Here is a 21,964-nt window from a genome sequence, read left to right on the forward strand (position 1 = left end):
GGAATATCAGAGAGTTGTTTGGTTATTCTCTCCTTCCAATTCTGGGGTATTGGGGAATCTCCAAAGTTGAAAGTCAGAGACGCCTCTTTGTTCATGGGTGGCTCTGTCGAATTTGTGACATTATGCTGCGAGACAACACAACGGAACGCTCCAAGCTCTCCGATCACGCAGGTAGATGGAATGGTCACATCTTGGTCTGTCTCGTTGGTGATCACAACAGGAACTTTGTATGGAGCTCGGGAAGAAAGAGTTATCAGACAACTCTTCACACAAAGGCCACCTGGTAGGGAAGATTGAGTTGGATGTTCAATTATAGCGCATGAATCAACTGATGTGCAGTGAACATTAGCAGATCCCTCCAGGACGACACAGCGACCAGCTGGGACAACAGCAGTTGTTTTTCCTGCCAGGGTGACAAACCCAATGTTGCCATCTTTGTGTTGTATGTGTCTGATTTCAAGAGTCTTCAGAAGTGCTCTGAACCCATAAGGAACAGGTAGGTGCTCAATAGTCTTGACGTCTAAATAAATCTCATAAAGAACATCAAGAACATTCATTCCAACTAACAATGGTGTCTGACTATTTGGGTGTATATCCGGAACAACTAGAGCTAACGTTGGTATATCAATCACTGTCCCTAAAATATCTTTTGGAAAGGTAACAGTCATTTCTATGTAACCTAAATAAGGTACAGGCTGTCCTGCAGCGCCCTCTACCTCTAAAAGGTCATAGAGTGGATAAAGGGTTTGTTCTGGAAGGTTCTGTTTGAAAAACGACTCTGTGACTGTGGTCACTTGTGATCCAGAATCAAGAAGACAGTTAACATTAACACCTGAAATGCTAACAGTAGCGGTACATTTTGAACCAACTAGGCCTTTTGGCAAGCTGCATTTTTGCTGCTTAGCCAAAGACTGTTTAAGGTTAGCGTTGTGCTTTTCTTTCGTGGGACGTGATTGTCTGGCAACAGTCTCCATTTGCCCCTCAACAGAGACTGTACTTAGTTTAAATGTGCAGTAGTAGCTGACGGGTTTTCAGCTTCCCACTTCCTTTGTTTTTCTTTAAAAATTTTCCGCTTCTCTGCCACTAAAGCGGCATTTGGTTCATTTTCACAGGTTGGCTTTATGTGGCCATCTTCACCACATTGGAAACAATACCACGGTTTAGGTGCTTTCGTTTGAGTATTGTTGGTTTGTCCAATGGGTTCTTTTGTATTCACTTTCAGTTTTAGTTTCTCTTGTTTCGGTTCGGGTACATTCTTTGCATTTCGAGATTTTCTTTTCTGTGTTTTGGCAGTTAGCTTCACCAGCTGACTCTGGATTTCTGCAACTTGGCTTGAAAGTTCTTTTGTAATTGAATTCAGAGTAGCAATGTTTCTATCATTTTCAGTGATGGGTTCGGCTATTTGCACATGAGAAGTCACCTTTTGCTTTGCACTTCCCAGATGCTGTCTCATTCGCATAGTTTTGGTAGCATGTTGATCTTCTTCGGTGCGCAACAAGAACAATAGGTCAGCAAACGTTGGGGGATTTGTTCTCTTTCGTTTTAACTGGAGGTCTATTAAAAGGGAATTATCCCAACAACCTCGACAAAACTGTGTGAGTAGCAGTCTGTCAAAATCATCGCTAGCGGCACCACCCCGTTTTACAGTGAGCGTCAAAGCTCCTTGTAGGCGTTGCAAATATGAGGATGGCTTCTCTCCAGTATCTTGATATGTGTCAAGAAACTTAGCGAATAGTTCTCCTCCATCTTGTACTGTTCCGAATGCTGAATCCAACAACTGGAGGTATTCAGCAGGTGAGCTGTTGAGGTTCAGGTGCTTTATGACATCAGCAGCAGGGGGTAGAAGACTCTCAATGATTTTCCGGGTCTGTTGCTGTTGCGACACTGATGGATCAGTCATGACTAGTTCTACACTAGAGCGCCAAGTATCATAATCTGGCTCATAATTCGGACGAGGATCCTTTCCTGAAAAAGCTCTAAGCTTCTGTGAGAATTGTGGCCCTGAAAAGTCATCTCTTTTTACTATGTGTTCAACTACAACACGTTGAACTTCTGGGGGATTTAAATCTTGTTCTGAAATTGTTGGCTTGCAAAGTGATCGGTTAGTAACGGTCTGCCGTGCACCTCCAATGTTACTCTCAACTACCGAGGGCTGTGGTTCTACTGACAGAGTTACAGGCGGATTGTCAGGTAAATAATTTTGTTCGTATGGTTCTGGAAGATCTCTAATTGAATCGTTTATCTGTGACATCATGTCTTTCAGGACTTCTGCATAGTCTCTACCACTCATCTTGGCAAGGTTTTGAATATCACTAAGATATGCTTTCGTTGTGTTTTTCCCAATACTTTGTGTATAAACACTCGCAAGAGACTGTATCTTCGAGCTAACCCCGCTGTCCGATACATGTATCAATGGCAAAGGATCAATAGAGTCGACAGCGGCTCCTGAGTTGTATTCCACAATTACGCTACCGCAATACTTGGAATTAACATCATCTACTTTTATGGCTCTTGCAATTGACCCATATTGTTTAAGGAATTCCACCACCTCATCACATTGCTCATCTCCAGCTATTCCAATGACAATCACCGAGTTTGGAATTTTAACAGATTGCTGTTCAATAATATCCATTTGGAAATATATTCGAGCTTATGTATTACGAGAAAATGCTCCTGGCTGGCTCGCCAAAACTTACTGTAACCCCCGATTACTTAAAGATAGTGTTAGTTTGATATTTAATAAATTGGACCAGACTCTAGATTCTCGAAGGCTACAATAGTGATAATTGATAGGTGTGTGAATGAAATAGCTGGAGGCAGAAATGAGCAACAACAATAACTGTATTAACATGGAAAACAAAACAATTATTTACAAATTCACAGCCGGCATCATATACATAAAATAAATCACAAATCCCAAAAATTAGAAATAATAATCCCAAAGTCCTACTGAGCTCAGTAATATTTTGTTTAAGTCAGTCAATGTTCTTTCCGGTAGTCTTGGGGAAAAAAGTCTTGTCGTGGTGGTAATTAGGTGTGTTACCACGTGATGTTCACAAAGAAGTTGGTGAAGACTGTGGTTCCTTTATCGCAGATGTGGTTCTGGGCTCAGGCTCGCCATCTCCATCAAAGGAGAATCCATTCAGTTTCGGATCTTGGTTTAATGCCAAGACAAAAAACCCAGCCAAGACGACGTTCAAGTACGAACACGGTCGATTTGTCACAGACCCTCAGTTCTCACTGGTATCCACACGAACGGCACATTAGCATTAGATATCGTCACGCAACCTTTCAGTAGGGCGTCCAGGCGTAAAAGAACGATATACACAGCTAATCTCGAGATAGCGTCTCGAGAAGGCGGGACAACTTGACTTTGACGAATCAGAAAGTCATAATCAGATGAATGACACTCCAAACAGGAAATCAAGTAGACGAGAGATATACATTTCCTCTTAACACAATAAATGTTTTTTCAAAATAAAATGGTGTTTTCTCTACTGGGTTACACCTTGGTTTGAAATACATATTTGAGTATCTTTTTAATGATGTATCTATTCAATTCTGGCACATTTTGGTCCTCAATAGACAACCACCTTGGCAAGTGTGTGCATTCAACTGACTGCTAGTCTGCTGTTATTATTGACATATGACTGCCTAACTTGTGTGACATGCGGAAGAAAAATCGCTGCTTCTAAAATAATCCCGGTGGTGAGGATTTTCTCAAAATAGGAGCCAAATATTATAGTCTTCATTTTTTTTCATCCTCATTAATATAAATTGCTGCAGTGGGAATATTGAATGGTCACGTGAGGTCTGGTCAGCCGCTTTTCAGATGCCTGAACCATATGTGCAGTATGACCAGAGCATGGATAAAACCCCAGGATTTTGTAGTATTAAACTCTTTTTTATCTCAGCTTGGCTGGGAGATTATGCCTCACAGAAGAAAGCGACCATCTGTCCGATGGGCCAGAAAATAGAAGACACTTCTCTACCTTTTTATGGAGCCAGAGATCTATGTTGCAGAACAACTGCAGATCAAACAGCAAAACACTCTGCATGGGTCAGTAGGTGCGGCATGGTTAGAAATAGCTACTTGAGGCTTTTATGTGCCGCGGCAATTCACACTTACTCCTGAGATGTAAACTGCTCTAAGAAACTGAATATTAGACTCTTAGTCCAACAGTTACCAAACGGTCTGAAGACAAAAGATAAATTAGTGTGTTTGAAGCATACAATTTATCCAATTCAATGATGAATGCAGACATACAACAAGACTGTGGAAAAATTCTTAATTGTTTTAAAGCTTGCAATATACAAATATACACCATGTAAAAATATATGAATTAAATAATGATAGGTTTTCTTTTTTTAATTTTGTTGAAAATTATGTAATTGTTGTTTTTTTTCTACATCAGAAGTTATCACTACGTGGACCTCGGTCCAGCTCTGGGCTCAGACTCCTTTTTATACAGACCGATTGATAATGACTGAGTATTCAAACAGTAATGGTTATTTACTTGAACAGGCTACAACATGTGATCAGACATATATTATTAGTCTTTAGACCAGCCATGTGCAAAATACGGCCCGGGGGCCACATGCGGCCCGTTAAACTTTTTAATCCGGCCGGAAGAACTTGAAAAAAAATGAAATGAATAGACCTTGTTAATGTTTTATTTTCTAAATACTGTGGTGTGTCAAAGACAGATATTTTGTTGTAATGCTTTTGTTCATTTTCATTTAAAATTAAATGTATTTTTTTTCTCCCATGAGGTGAGCTTACCAAAACACTGCATCCATCTGTCAAATTTTAGAACCCATTGTGGCCCACCAATCAAAAAGTTTGCCCACCCCTGCTTTAGACCATCAATCCATTATGTGAGTCGCTTCTCCTCAGGAGCCTATGCCAGCTGTCTTCGGGCAGTAGGCGGGGTACACCCTGAACAGAACCTCTGACCCAAAGTTAGTTGAGACAGGCTACGGCTCACCTGTGAGGATAACTGGCAGAGGAAATGGTTGGGTGCATGTCTTGAATAAGAAGCTCAAAGTTCATCTAATATGTGTGTGCCTTTCCTTTCCTCAGAAACATGCAAATGAGACCGCATTGCCTTGCGCAAGCTGATCAACATCCTTCGCTGAATATAAAGACCCTCAATGCAATTTCTGCAGGAAATGATTGCGCTGATGAGCAGGAGATACGATACGTCATCGATGGAGGCATGAATGCCCGTCGACTATCCGCCGTCACGTCCTAATTCTCCGAGAAAAAGATCCACATTGTGCCTCTGTTGTGGAATGGCGGCGCTCTATTTTTTCGCATTTAATTAGCCAAATGTTGTGACCCAGATATGATCGACTGGATCTGAGCATAGGAGACGATGTGCTTGCAGGCGGCGTGTCTCCGAAGGGGGGCTGTGTTATCTGTGAAAGCAGCGAGTCCCAGCAGAGGCGACCTACAATCAGGTTCCTCTCTTCCCTTATGGATCATAAAGTCAAAGTGTGCGCAAATGCAAACGTCAATATCCTCGGAAGCGCACAAGGAGGAATTAAACATCTAAAATTAGATTTGAGTTAATCACTTGACGTAGGGGAAGTGGATGGAGAACGTTGCAATGAAACATCATCTTAATCTTTGAGCTGCGTCGTTACATGACGGTTGACAGATGACTTTTGATTTTGACGGAGTAGCTCTGTTCTGGTTGTCTTGGAAGGCTGTAAGTGTGACTGTTGTTCTGTTGAAAGCAGGCCCTGCTTTTGCAGGACATGGTGAGGATTTGGACAAAGTGGAAAAATATGAGGGCGGCATGCTGGCTGTGCCGGCGCTATAACACTTCAGCTCCGTCTAAGGCCTGAAGCGAGAAATAATTCAGCTGTCTGAACATTTTCAAATGCTTCTGTAATTAATCATCCGTTGTAGTCTCTAAGCCTTCAACTTATAATAACTTTGGGATGATTTTGTTTTTTATTGGATGAGGATAAAACAATTGCATTGAGGAGTAGGGGAATTCATGTTTAATGTGGCGTACTAATTATATTAAATTTAATTTCGGAGTCATTTTCCATCATTCATTTATTGGACTATGATGACCAATTTATGTATCAAATGCATGATAAAATAAGTTTTTTTTTTTTTGGGGGTGTGATGCTGTCGATGTCTTCCTTGTAATTGTTAAAACATTTCATTTTATCACCGAAATATTTTAAAAAGGACTAAATATGCTCTCAAGTTTCACAGAACCCTGTTCCAAACTTTTCATAAATCCAAATATTGCTCTCAATTAATAACAGGCTAGTGCTGGTGGTGCTCACAAGCTTATTTAATAGACTGATGGCATCTATAAAGAGCTAGGAGTCCAATTTTACAAACCATTCAAGTTGTGTATTACATCACTTAGGCTAATTGGGCTTGCATTAGCTTAATGCAGGTTCCTCCACTGCTTCCATTAAAAATATTTGCTTCTGTTTTCTCGAGTGGTTGTTGTCATTTGTACAAAATGATAAGGCAGCAGTTAAAAGCAATTAAATAAATAGCTTCAATGAAAGAAAAGTAAACAAAAGCCAGGAATATAAATAATAGATTCACAGAAGACTAAATACATCGATCAATCAAAACATTAGCCACCATTATCTGATGATCTAACAAAAACAAAACAAGTCCATATTAACTCATTCACTACCAGCTGAGTAAAAATAAAATGACGTATTTAGCCGTCAATGGTATTAAATAGCTTAATTTTACCTCTTAATTATGGATTTTAATAAATGTTGAGCCCATTTGAATTGCATTGCTAATCATAACTACAGGAAGAAAAAATCCCCAGAAATGCTCAACACCACCAATTGAGCCATTTAAATATATCCTTAAGGATATCTTTTCATACACACATGCTCTGAACTGTCAGTTACAGAGTCTTTTAGAGGACCCACACACCATATTTCACTTAATTGCTCTATGCCACCAGGAGCCCCAGATTTGTTCTGAATATTGTCATGGATGGATAAAGGAATGGAAAAACCTGCGCAAACGGGGATTTATTTTACAGTCTGGTTTCAGTTTCGTTACAAAGTGCTTTGCTTCATATCATAATACCCAATCAGCCATTCTTCACAGAAATGAGATTCAGAAAAGGTATTGCAGAATCTTTAGTAAGCATTCCAGGGAGGGGGTGGTGATCAAAAAAAAAAAAAAAAAGAAAAAGACTCCTACTACAAAAACAGTTGCTACAGCCAACAATGAGGAGACCCAGAAGCCACTGCGGGCATTTTACATCCCATCTGGCTGTAACAGTGCCACAAGATCGCCCCCCAGGAGGAGTTAAAGGGGGCAGAAGGACACCCGGGCTGCTTGCTTAGCCTGCCGCTATCACGGCCTGAAGGGATCTTAACATGCATGCAAGTATGAATGATGAGGCCTGGCTAGTTGCCTGCTCTCATTTCAAGATCAAAAGCATCCAGTTTGTAGGAAGTCACATTGGTGTGAGCAATTCAACACCTTCTGAATGGCCAACAAAAAGACATTTAAAATATGACGAGATGGCAAACTGAAAGAATGAAGGTTGTTATAACGCTCAGACAGAAACATTCCTTCCTTATGCTCTGACTGTCTCGTGCCGCAAGCTTACCTGGCAGATGAAAAATTTTCATTTTTTCATTTTTTTTTTCTTTCAGGAGAGCAAAGGAGCCAAGAATAACTCCAGCCGTTAGGTCAATGATCAAATCAATGTTGAGAAAGCGTTTTCTTTTACACCATTTGTGAGGCATCTCACCTTGTTTTCAAGTGAGAGAAAATGTCTTGTCCTTCAGCTGGATTTATCAAACGGTGTTACCCTCCACCTCAACGGTGTGATGAGTGTCGACACTCCCAGCCTTCGCCAATCACAGGGAAGCAATATTTGTTTATTGTAACAATTCTGCTACCAGTTATGACACTTTGAACATGCCGTCTATGTTTCTCTAAGCACTGAAATAATGACTGCACGATACCGTGTTGTGTTGTTTGTTGCATACTGTTTGTTCTTGGCTGCTCAATTCTCCTTCCTGCGTCCCGACCTCTGGTGTATAACAGTGTCGACGCAAAGCGATGCTACATACATCTGCGCTTTATGAATAAATAAAAGGTTGAGCGTGACCACGGGTTGATTTGCTTCCCTGGACTGCTTGCAGCGTTGGCTTGGCATCACTGAGGTTTGAAGTCAATCAGAAACACTACCACCACTACCACAGCCTAATCTTAACATGCCTCACACCAAACAATCAAAAACACATTTTTACAGTATTTTTTTTAAATCTGAGATGCAAGTAAACATTTGTAGATTAATTGATTCATTTTTTTGTGTTGATTGCAATTATTCCCTTGGTTATTTTTCATGCACACCAAGTTTTAATAATAATGATAATAATAATAATAATAATATCAATAATAATAACAATAATAATAATAATAATAATTGAGAGTTTTTTTATTTGTATTTTTTACTCTTTTAATTTAGGCCTATTTTAATCTAATGTTATTGTCGTTTAGATTTTAGTCCCTTTAATTGATTTTTTTCCCTGCTATGTTTTTTTTTTGTTTTGTTTTTTGGCTTCTTTAGTTTAGTTTGTTTAGTAATTTAATTTCTGTTTTATTTTAGTTTTCCTCATTGGGGGGCCTCCACGCTGGGAGGTGTGGGTAGCCTTCTCACAAGGGTCGTCCTCCTTGGAGCCTCCTTAAGCCTGGGAGAGTTGGGAGGGGGGAGGTCTCTGCACCATATGTAGAGTGTACCCCAGTTAATCTGGGCCGGGAGTCTTTATACTGGAGGCGCTGCCTATGGCCATGGGCTGTCATTCTTCTCAGCGTGGATAAACTCCCCTGGGGTGTTTTCTTTTTTTTTTGCTCCTATAGTTTCTCTGAGCCATGTCATGCCTTTTTTAACATGCTTTATCAGGTGGTGTGTGTATGTATTGTGAGCGTTTTTATTGAAATGTGTGCGTGTGTGTGTGTGTGTGTTTATGAAGTTATATATCTGTATACTGTATGTTAGGGGGCGGGCCTTCTTTTTTTTGTTGGAAGTTTTAATTGCACAGCACTTTGAGTTGCGCTTCCATGAATGAAAAGTGCTATAGAAATACAATTTTATTTGATTTTACTGCGCCTCAAACTGTTTAATAAATCCCTGTAAATTTATTATGGATTACATTGAATCTTATTATAAATTATTAAAATGAATTTTTGTCAATATCAAGCTCCATTCTACATGTTCCCACTTTTGTTTGGGAAAACTATTTGCCCTTATTTTGATTTAATTAAAAAAAAAAATGTGCCTGCAGTGAAGGTCACAGCATCATGTTTTGGGGCTGTTTTTCCGCAGCTGTAAATTAGTGTTGTAAAGAAATTGTCGGATAGAGGTCCGTGCAGCTCAATAAAAGCTTCCAGCTCAGCATAGATGAGTCCTGTTAGGGATCGAGGTGGAGGGAATTCTGAGCAGTACAGAAGAAAATTATAAGCAAAACACAATGTGGCATTGCCAAAGACAGGAAATATGCCGACGAAGAAAGCATCACTCCAGTAACACTCCTTATTACTTTGTATATTTTGTTGGCTTGTTTATGTAAATTGATGCACCCCATTTCATTTAGAGTCTGATTCATCATTTATTTATGTTCTGAAACCAGAACAGTGCAAAGCTATTGATCTTTCAATCAAGAATGTGGATAGAATTACCGATTTGACCTTGCCATCACAGTCATCGGTTCTCCTTCACAAGATGCTGAGCCACACAAACACACTTTTCCATTGACACATTCGCTTCTTTGAAAGTTATATTCCTTCCTCCAGCTATGTTGCGTTTAACATCACAACCCACATGCCCACGAAATTCTCTCTGCTGGATGACTACATTGCCCGTTAGGTCATGTTTCGAGTAAAGTAGCCCCGACTCCAGAGATTGTTATGCAATATTACTGAGCAAACCATTCGGGTTCGTCCGGGGATTTGTGGTGCAATTGTGGGTATATTGAATCTAGTTGTAATTATATATGCATAATTCTTCATCTGTCTTCATGTCTGCTGCAAGTATTAGAACGCTCATCTGAGCACTTTGTCTGCAGAAGGCTGAGGGCAAAGAACAAACATTGTGTACATTTTTTACATGATGTCATTTTTTTTACAGCATTCTGTGCTGGTTTTGAAACAGCTGAATATTTTCCATTTTCTGCGGTTTTTCAGTACTAGGTACTAAGGAACTAAAGGAAGTAAGGCAACAACACAAATTCTCTTCAAATAGAAAGGTGGGGCATAATTTTTATGCCGTATATAAATCATGTGAAGGCATTTGCAGCTAGAGAAAAAAAACCCTCTCTTTTGTGTGCTTGCCGATAGCACAGCAAGGTAAAGCTTGCACAACTTGGCCTAACATGGAAACCGTTCCAAATAAAAAAATCACTGACCTGTTTGTGTGCAGTGCAGTTTTCCACTTTGATATTATGGGCCAAAATTTGTATTTATTTTTTTTTAAAAATCAAGGCTGGCTTTTTTGCCCTTTCATGGCCCTCCATCATTTACCAAAGAGGTCCTTTCAGAAATCGTTATTGTGCTGCTTTTGAGTGTCCGTTTTAGAATATTCCAGGAGAATGCAGCAGAAAAAAACTGTCAATTTGAGTCTTAGTTTGAGATACTTTGAGAAGTAAACAGTGACTTGAAGACGTTAAGTGATAAGACGAGTTCAATTGCACCCCAATGCACAACGGCATGTTGCCTTTAAGACATATATGCGCATATCTTATTTTATAGGTAAAGTGGATATTTATAATGTCACCATAAACCACAAACTCACACTTTCTTCTCAGAAATTCTTTTGATACAGCGTTTGTATTGGTGCGTTATTGATGTTGTTCTACGCTCTACTTTATGTACTGGTGCCCAAATAAGCCTGGAGCAGAGGGGTGTCAAATTCATTTTTGTGGACGGGCCACATTGTCGTTATGGTTTCCCTCGGAGGGTCGTTATGACTGTGAACCCATATAAATGTATGATCACCTAACATTAACTCATTCACGACCAGCCCAGTAAAAAAAAATGGATTTTGACGTATTTATCCGTCAATGGTATTGAATGAGTTAATATAATATATATCTCATATCTCAATGTTGTTAAACGTGAAGAAAATGTGTTTGAAACAAGAAGTTGACGTACATGATTTGCCCTTTGCGGGCCTCATAAAATGAGGTCGCGGGCCAGATCCGGCCCCCCGGGCCTCAAGTTTGGCACCTGTGCTGTAGCACAACATAACAAGAACATAGTTTAATTAAAAAAGAGATGCATTCCATTTGATTCCAAAAATCAGTTGTCATATGTTCACATAATAAGCGCGGTGTCGATTGAATTGGCTTAGCGTCAAAATCATTACATTTAATTTCTCTAAAAATCCTAACCGCTTGAGAGCAAAATTATTCAATTCAATTTGTGACTGTCAGTATTTGTTATGGCGACATACTGAGAAAAAACCCTGCCCTTTAATTCAAAATTATTTTATAAGATAAAATGATGATTAAGCTGTGTAACATCAACACTTAACATGACATTCAAGCTTAGAGTGTGTGAGCAGTTATAAATGTGCTGCCGAGTTAAATTAGAAAAATAAATCTGTATTTGCAGCTTCATTATGGTTGACTTGAACCATACTGTTTTGCCAGTCTGACGATAGTCAAGCGCCAATTCACAATAGTAGTTATCTCAAGGCACTCAAATCCAGTGGATGGAGAAAAAAAATAATGGGCGCAAATAGATTCATCACGACAGCAACGATGACGATAAGAGTCCGTTCTTTTTATCCCCATCCCCAGCATCCCAACAAAGCATAACAAGCACAGAAATGCGAAGCCACACCTCTAGCCGCAGTGGAGAGAAAGAAATACCAAGAGTAACGAGCTAGTAGCATACTATGAGGATGCTGCTGAGGTAGGAAGGATAGAGAGAAGAAAAGAGGTGGGGAAGCTCGGTGCATCAAGGGAGATCCCCCGGCAGTCTCGGCCCGTGGTGGCGTAGCTAAGAGTCATAAGCTTCAACATCAATGAAAGTTTTAAGTTTACTGCGTCCACAGATGAGAAGGCTCTACTTGCTTTCGGATTTTTTTTTAAATGTGGAAATACCGGTAATAGTAAGCTCTGGGAGTGTGGCACTGTACTCGACTGATAAAACATCGCAGTTTCTGTAAGGTACAACAGTGCCTGGCCATGGAGTGCTTTTGTGTTTAGGTGGATGGTTTTAAATTCAATCAAATTATAAAAGAAGTCAGTTAAAAAAAAAAAAAAAGGATAAATATGATGTTTTTTTCCTGGCTATGGTTTCGAACTCATGCAGAGGCATTTTGGAACAGCTGGAGGGTCTTTGCAGACGTACTTAGGCAACCTATTTTGCAATGAGTCGCAATAATCCAGCATGAAAGTCACAAAAAGCGTGAACTACTTTTTTGCTGCAGCATATTTTATATTTATATTTATATTCATATTGACTTTGAGACCCTCCCAGAATACTCCATGCAGTATAACCAATCACATAGACACGCTGATATTTTCATAGAAAAACACAAACAGACTACTTGTAAAGCGACACCTAATCCCAGATAGTGTCATGTGTGACTCCGAAATGAAATGTGCATATTTCCATCCTCATTAATAATGCAGTGCAAGAAAACCTGCATGAGCGTCACGCCATGTGATTAAACGCATTGTCTAGGGACAAAAGGGGTAGATTATGTGAATTAACATAATTGGTGAAGAAACATTCTTGTCGTGATTGGGGTTGATACCCATATCCAATACATTTCATACATACATGATTATTACTATTATTACAACATGTAAATCAAGCCAAGTCACGCAGCGCCGCATTTATTGAATAATTTACATGTATGCATTTCGAACCAAACAAGAGAATGATGTATTGTTTGCAACAGCACCGCTTTTGCAAATGTCTGTTCCTAATCCTTAATCGAGCACCATATGGGTTTGGATTTGCCAGTTCCAGCAGATGGAGCTGTCCTGAAAAGGACAGTTATGTTTTTGTTTGGCTGTATTGAAATGATATTTCAATTAAGATGTATTGTACATGAAAATTAAAAATATTTCTTCCCCCCCCCCCCCCAAAATCTATGTTGGAATAGAAACATTTCTAAAAGATTAAATGCTTAAAGTTAAATACAACTCAACTGCACTGAACAAAAATACTGCACTGGATAAAAAAAAAAAATGAAGCCATTGTAGGAGGATGCAAGTTTGAACAGACTCTTTCAGGTACCACAAAAATGAGTGGAAGTCAAGCCAAGCAAGTCTTGACTATTGTTGCTTACAAGGTTAAGTGTTTAATGCATTGCATCGAAGATTAGCAAAGAAGGAACTCACATAAAAACATCATCGCTATATTAATAAAAAAAAAAGAAAAATGAGCTTGAAAGGCAATTTGAAGGTTGTTTTTGATAGAGAAAAAAAAATCACCCTTTCAAATGGCCTGTAAACACAACTCAAGAGCTCAAAAAGAAGAATACATTCTGTCTGGGAATCTGCGTGAATAGGCAAGAGAAGAAAAGTTCAAATAATTGAATTCAGTTCAATTGAATAGGTGATTAAAAGGATGTAAGAGTGTTTGTGTTTTCAGCATTCGCAGATGAATGATAATGTAGACGTTTTGCTTTAACATAGCATCTTGTGTTCAGTATGGCCTCGAGTACAGTATATTCATGAAGGAGGACGGAGTGTGGGATGCTCACTCGTCTGTCTGAGACTTCCTGGTTGTCTGTTATTCAGATGTCAGACAAGCCGCTTTCATATTTTAAAGATAAAGATGTCCTTTATAAGTCCACAATGGGGAAATTTGAAATTTTCAACTAATAACAAGATTACATTTCCTCAGATGCCACCCAACTGTGACTTTAGAGCAACCATTCATCTGTTAAGAGGAAAAGGCAACCAGTGCATTCATACTATCCATCAATCTCAGCGATTGTCTATATAAGAGGTCACCAGGTAACAGACTCACCCCCAAGTAATGATAAAGCCCAAGGCCGTGGACACAGCGCGCCATTAAAGGAACGGCCACCTGCCCATGTATCAGTTTAATGTTCCTTATAGCCACCTCGTACAAGCTTGTGTTATCCATCTGTGGGTGGCAGGTGGTGTTTTAGTGGAGGCATTTCCTTCATGAGTCAGAAAAGAAGGAAGTCAAATGACGTCACAGCATGGCCTAAAATTCATATCACAGTATTAATTGCATCCCTTCACTGTAACGGTAAATATCACAATATAAAATTACGAGTAAATTGTGATTAATAGTGCAAGCACAAAATAATACTCCTAGAGTACAATTGGCTTTCTGTTTGCGTCAACTTGTTATTATCACTGTGATGTTTGTACAAAATGCCCATTTCCATGAATAAGAAGACACAATTAATACAGACTGACTTCCATCAGCTTTTATTATGGTACATATTTAATATGTATATACCAAATTTGATATGGAGATTGAAACATTGAAGTTACCTTTCAAAGTGCAATACAATCCCCCCAGTTTTTCCCACATTGTTTGAAGCTGACTGTGACAAAATATTTCTGTTATTGCTGTTATGTTGTTATTTTCACTTCACAGCGGGCGTCTTACATTACTATCATATCACTTCATATCGCAGAATCTCAATCTTATCTTTTGAAAAATATTGGAGATACTATTGTTCTGGAACTTTCTCATCCCTCATGCGCAAACCGTGTGTGTGTAGGTCTGGATCTTTAAGAGTGTGGGCTTGTCTCTATGTGGACATGTTGTCTGATACATGCTGTCTGCAAGACACAGCGGATGAGTAAGCGTGTGTGACATACTGAAGAGACACCAGCCGCAACTATCGAATCTAGCAAATTAAATTGGGGTAACAGAAATATATGTGAATACAACATGAGGTGTCCTTCCCGTTCCACCATGGATGGGTTTAAAGAAACCAACACACTAAAAATCAAACCAATTCTTTGCCTCATATATTAATCGTAAAACCTCAATATATCTATTTTCAAAACTCATCACAAACCTGCTGAAAAATGTAGTCTTGGTTTGAACATCAAATTATGAATCATCCTTCTTTTTTTTTTCCTCTAGTGATAACGTTTCTGTGAAACAGACGCACATTTTAGGAGCTTGTCTCATCAAACATCTGCGTCACACTCTCACACCTTTTGATTCAGCAGCTCGAGTAATAAGAGTCCAAGACGGCTGAGTGACCAAAGCTAAAAATACTTCACCGCACCTCGCAGTGAAATATTGCAGGCAGGCGTTAAATCATCTGAGAGCTTTTCTTGTTGTCTAGACTGGCATCATCAAATCAGTTGGTGGCAATGGACTTAACCAGTGGTCATAAATGAGGAACCAAAATAGTTGTGAGAAAAATCTCAACTTTTGGGAAGAACTGGGGGGAGAAAAAGCATGTAATAGATGTAAAAGTGTGTTTTATGAGAACTGTTGAGAATCGAATCAAGCGCCACTTTGTTCCTGAATAAGTTGATACAACCATTTTATTTTTTTGTCACTTTATTACTGTTTTTCTGAATACTTAAACTCTAACTGTGAGTCTGGTCACAAAACTTCTAAAACTATTAATATCTATCGCAAACCAGTCACAAGGTTTACGTAATTAAAAGCACAAACTTTGTTCTGTGCCATTTTGTAACACAAATCACTGCAATGAAATGAAATGGTCTTTTTTGTGTGATGAGGTTTACAAAAATACCCACTAGTTACAAAAAAGCATGCTTAAATAATCTACTATGAATATATGAATATATATTCAATAGTAAATATATATATATATATATATATATATATATATATATATATACAGATTATGGATATAATTGAAAGTCTTATTTTCCCCTGTGCGGTGTCCAGGGCTAGTAATGTCCCGCCACCTTTATGTTCCAATCCCCGAGGTGCTAGCAGAGCCAAGTCTGTGCTCTGTTAGCTCACAGGAGGTGAGCTGGCCAAGAGGATGCCTCTGACCCTCCTCCCAGACGCTGTCTCACCTCGGCCACTGACAAGCTCTATATTCAGCGACGCCTGAAATGAGATGTTTTATGGGATGGGAGTGCGGTGGAATTGGCGTTTAGGCCAGTCTCTGTCAATCACTGAAGCCACAGTCGTATAAAGACATTCAATGGTTTGGAGCAGGATTCTGCATTTCAGAAAATCATATGTGGTTGTTTAACTTCTGGACAAAAATACTTAAATGTATTTCATTATCAGGAAAAGGAACCATTTAGGTAATTTAAGAGGAAGAAGAATTATTTGATCATAATCATTGAATGCATTATCATTTGTATGTAGAACGTGTACTGAAATTAGACAGGTCAGTAATTAACGCTAAAGTCAATATTCAATAAGTGTCTTGGTATAAAGTATTTTAATTAGAAACCTCATTTTAAATGCCTTGCTACGGGCTATAATTAGATTAATTAATTTATCTTTTAATTTAGCTTTAAATAAGAACCATTTTTAGTGTGTGTGTAAATATATTTTTAAAAAAAATAACCGTTATATATTTAAAGGCCTTTTATTTATTTATTTATTTATTTATTATTATTATTATTTTTTTTGAACTTTTACTACATTAAATTATGCAGGTGCACCAAACGTGTTGGCACCGAATGCAAACTGTCACTCGTCCCACCCAATCCCTGACGCGCGCATCTGTGCAGCCATTCAAGGATGAAGGAATGCTTTATGGATGACACAACTGTCGACCGTCCAGCATTAACACACCTCCCTGCCAAAACATATTCTCTGTTATTGCACAACAGTTGTGTGCAAGATGCTCTCTTGAAAACAACTTCAATTTGGGATTGGAAGATGAGGTACACTCGTACAGAATATAATTCTCATCATAACACCAGTGATAGATATCATTACAGAGGAAGTAGGAGCAATATGATTTTCAGCACATTTAAACAGACTTTCTTTATGCGTTTTTACCAATTGCCTTCTTTTCCATCATGTGTTTTCGCTCACATTCTCTCTCTCTCTCTCCCCCCAGAAGCAACCCACCCTATTTTGAGGTTTTAATGGTAGATGCCATTCGGAAGCCCATCTCAAGAAGGGAGGAGGAAGAGGGGTGGTCTCAGTCTCAGCTAAGAAGCCACTTTCGTCCCCCGACCGCCCCAACCCACCCCCCCCTCTAGCATAAGCACATTCACATATGCCTTCGCACGCGTAGATCCGCCTCATCCGTCTCGATAGAGCGGTCGGCTTCAGAGTGGACCAGCCAGCCAACCGGCAGCAGAGAGGCAGAGGGGGACAAAAACAGAAGGGAGGGAGGAATAGAAAGAAGGGGGGGGGCGGTGAAGCCACTGAATAAAACACATCACAGAAGACAAAAAAGGAAAAGGAAGGAAACACATCCTGGGAGTCAGAAGGGGGAAAAAAACACCTCTATCACGAGGATGAGAGAATAAAAGAAAAGGATGCTTTGAATGCCGGAAGAAGACGGAGGGGGACACAAAAAAACGCAGCGGGGACAAAACCAGGAATTCTGGAAAGAATGGGAGTCCGGCTTGCCTGCCGCACGCACGAACTGGGAATAGCAGTCGCACACTGAAGTCGCTGAAAAGGTAAAGAGAAAAAAAAAAAAGCTCAATTTATCTTCCTGTTTCCTCTGTCTGATCCGGTCCCACTTGAATGGATGCAAAGGAGCTTTGACAGACATGAGGCAATTTCCATGCTGATCAGGCGAGGAGGAGGAGATTGCAATCTTTGTCCCTTGGTTGCGGTTGTGCACGACACAGGGGGACGAGCACGCTGTGTTGCATGCATGCCTGCAGCGGGCAGAGCTTTGGGAAGCGCTTGCGAGAAGACGAAGAAGAGTCTTGATGAAAAGGATGGGGAGATAATCCTCGGGATGAGCATGCTGAGATAGCAATTGTGGCGATTTGCTCTTAACTGAGCAGCTGAGGAGATGCACATAAGGTCTGCTTATTTTGGATTGCGTGAGTTAAGCTGATGAATTCACAGTCCCATATCGAAACAAGATAGAAGTTTAATCTGGTGAGAAGGCTGCCCACATTGATGAGAGTTTTCTCAAGCTCAAAACCTGACAGACCCACTTTCGCTCGTGACCCAAGGGAGCACCGCGCTACCTTTTCCTCGCTTAACAACTTGTCTGCAGAGGCAAACAAAAAGAGGCGCAGGGAAAGGGAAGCTTGAGTAGGTTGTACGATTGTGTCTCTGATACCTGCCAAGAAAGAACCTTGACTGTTTGCCATAAAATGTACTTATAGACTCAGTGCCCTTTGACTTCTTATTGTCAACCCTTTTCCGTCATATTAGACCATCCAGGTGCGTTCGGTGTCAGGAAGAAGGAACGGCACAATCGCAATAGTCAAAATTCCCGTTTTCTCTCGCACTTCAATGGGGACACCAATGAGCTACAGCCTATCGTACAGTAGCTGACTTTGCACAAGAGGCTGGACTGGTCAGCTACCTAAAAAGCGTTCATTTTCACCAACAATGGCTTAGTATTTGAGTCTTGAGTTCTGGCATTGCTGTGTGGTGTTCGCTCCGGCTTCCTCCTACTAATCTACAACTGGGAGACCCGCGACCCCCAGTGAGGTCAATGCGGTATAGAAAATGGATGAATGGATTCTTATATGTGTAAAATTAAGATTACAGAGAAATGTCGTCAGGGACACTAAAAGCATCCTAATTTATTTTACAGGCTGATGTATTTCTGACTACGGCATTGCAAGCAAGCCGCAAGAGCATCTCTATTATTGTAATTCCTCCAAATATTTATTCACCTGCATCACTATGTGTACAAAGTAATTTTGCAGTGACTTCAGGCATTTTGCGCCATAGGAAAAAAGCTTCCACGATGTGAATATAGTGCCAAAGGTCTGAACTCCACTTTTAAATCCTTAGTCATGTGTCAGTATGCATCAGTCCAAGTGCCTGGAAGTTCTGACTGGTTCAGTGGCAGGCAGCTGACACCCAGCATGACATCAGGCGCACTGGCTAAAATATGCTGTGATTTATTCATTGATTTATTTTTTTTTTAATTGACGTGCCACAAAGACCAGAACTGACTTATGAATGCAACTCAGTATGGTCACTCATCATAATAACGTTCAGTTAATCTCATTTTAGAAATAATTATACATGTCCGTGTGCAATGCGAGAGCTATTTCAATCCGGTGCTGTCACTTGCACGCTGCGTGGTGGAATGAACCCTGATATGTTCTCTCCTCATTCAATTCATAAAAAAACACATCTATGAAATTGACATACCCAACTAATCCAACCGTCACTGCTTTAATCTGCTCCTCATTTGTTTGATATGGTAAATGCATGAACATATCTTGGCTGTCCTTCCTCTATTGCTTCCATGCAGTGAAAGGCGTGAGTGTGCTGTATTTACTGTATGTGCGTGTGTGTTGCCCCCAGCTGTTTGCAACACTGGTGTCAGCGTGCTCCTGTAGCACTGCACTCTTTTGACCGTGCATATATTTAGTTTCTGCTCAGTGTGCCAATGTCGGCAAATAGCATCCACATCTCACTTTTAGAAGCGGACACCTTGTCATGTCATCTGCGTCCGTGGCTGAAGGGTCCACAAATGCGTCGCATGAGGCTGCAGTTATTGGACATACAAAAGAATAGAATTGACTTGCACCACAACTGAACTTTTAACTTGTGGATGCATTAGCTAAATCATTTTGCCATTTTTTTTTAAATACAAAACACTATGAAAAATACACACAATCACATTTAGGGACAATCTGGCATGTTCAATCAACCTACAATGCATGTCTTTGGAAGGTGGGAGGAAACCGGAGTACCCACACAGGGACGGTGAGAACATGCAAACTCCATACAGGAAGGCCGGAGCGGGAATCGAACCCATGACCGCTGAACTGTGAGGTTCTTTTACGTTATCCTGTTACACTATGTTAAATATAAGATACATAAATTAAGTCTTGAATGAATATTTGATTAGCCGCCTAATGAGTAAATTTTTTGAAGTACGTGCTTTGACTTTGAAAATATCCAAAACTTTGGCAAAACTGTTTGAAATTTCAATGGAGTTCTTTGATGAAGCACATTCTGGTTTGAACTTTTAACTTTTATCTTAAGGGACAGTGTGTGGAAAGTTTAGATTTTGCATTGTTCATACATTTAAAAAACACAATTCATTTTAATAATATGCCATAAATATGTTCTACCACATCAGTTTAAATTTTTTAGATATAATTGTAGGTCTATTAATTGCAAATTTTATTCCATGGGGCACGCCACACCTTAAAGGAGGCTGACATGTTTTGGCGCCATTTTTCTGCTACGGACTTACAAAGGAGACAACTCACAGTTTGCTTGCACCTCTGCTGAAGAAATTGGTAGTTGGCTTGCAAAGTGTGGTCTCTCCGAGGCACCGTAGTGTGCATACTTCAAACATAGGTGGTTGCATTCTCTTAGTTCACCACTAGGCGGCAAGCACATTTGACAAGTGTACCTTTACATCGATCAATCTACTTCTTGTCCTTAACTTGTGTTGACTAGAATTCAAATAAACAGCGAGTTGGTCACATAGAATAAAAGGCTCTGAAATGTTTGATTGGATATAATTAGCATGCAACAAAGAAGGGCACAATTTGACACAATGACTGAATCAAGGGTATCTTGTTTTTAAAATGACATCATTATCTTTTGCGCGGGTCTATTTGTACAACATAATGACATACACTGCATCACACGGTGCAGTGCAAGTGTTATGCAGTATGTTGTCATGCTTGTAGGACACACACTTAAATGTGCGCACACACACACTCAGCTCATCACTGATACGTCGGCAGCATTTCACAGGTCATTGCACATTGTAATAACATGTATGAAGCCTGACAAGAAGGTGGGATTAGGCTCTATGCAAATGTTTGGGAAGCTAATGACAAGACTGTGGAAGTTTGAAACAGCGGGCCAGCATGTGGGTGCCTGCAATTTAATCTCACCTGTACAGAGAGGAGGAAAAAACACAGCAGTGGGTGCTGCGGAAGCTAAAAACTGCAAGTGATGGATGCTCAAAATCGCTAAATATAAAATAGATCCTCCTCTGCAAAGGAGGTGTTAGTTGCTTTTGTTTCACTGGAAAGAAGAACAATTGCTTGTAACAATGAAGACAGTGTTCTCTAACAAAAATCTCCCCCAAGCTACATGCACAGCGTGTGCATTGTTTGGCTGAAAGAATGATTTTGATGAAAGTCATGGTTAAATAAATAAAATAAAAAAAAAAACATTGCAGTAATGTTGTTGTAACTGTGTGGTGGTTGCAATCCATTTGGACTCGATACAGTAGTTATGGTGGCAGCTGCAGGTCAGACGCTATAAACTGGGATGGAAAGCACAGAGTAATTTGCAGTATTGCTATTTCAACCAATCACAGTACATCTCCATAAAAGTGAAGGGGGAAAAAAAGATTACAAAAAGAAAATTACAGAGAGACATTAAGCTTTGATTGAATACAGATGTTGTCTTGGTAAAACCGCATGCGGCTCATCGTCTAAGGTTGTGTTCATATTCAATGTTACAAGTAACAATTTGATGTTAAGGTCAGAGGATGAGTCATGTACAGTAATACTGTGCGGCTGCCAGTCAGAAAACCCGGCAAACAACAATCGCAATAAACACTGACGATTTCAGCAACACACATGCTATAAAAGCCGTGTCGTTTTTCAAAGTGCCCGTGAAAGGTTCCAGGACTGGTGTCACAAAATGATATATTTTAAATCCCAACTACGAACTACGGGCTTTCCTCTTCAGGTCCCATGTACCTTCAGTACCTAATAGTACCTGTAGATCTCTACAGCCATGAAACTGCATGTCAGGTCGTCACGCAATGAGCAGAGTGAGCGATAATGAAAGCAATGAGACCAGACTTGCTAAGGGGCGTCTATGAATATGAAGCCAGAAACTTCA

At 39.8% G+C, this 21,964-nt stretch overlaps 1 protein-coding gene across 1 annotated transcript in view; it reads left to right on the forward strand.

The window, feature by feature from the left end:
* The first annotated feature begins 17,341 nt into the window (after nt 1–17,341).
* The window catches only part of b3gat1a (beta-1,3-glucuronyltransferase 1 (glucuronosyltransferase P) a), a 68,126-nt gene continuing 63,503 nt past the window's right edge, over nt 17,342–21,964 (forward strand). Inside the window, exon 1 of the mRNA XM_088300334.1 lies at nt 17,342–17,616. The gene's annotated coding sequence lies outside the window, so the exon portion shown is untranslated. The remainder of the gene's footprint in view (nt 17,617–21,964) is intronic.

This window comes from Idiotropiscis lumnitzeri, chromosome 7 (assembly GCF_059441095.1).
Source record: "Idiotropiscis lumnitzeri isolate Australia: NSW breed Sydney's pygmy pipehorse chromosome 7, RoL_Ilum_1.0, whole genome shotgun sequence".
NCBI lineage: Eukaryota > Metazoa > Chordata > Actinopteri > Syngnathiformes > Syngnathidae > Idiotropiscis > Idiotropiscis lumnitzeri.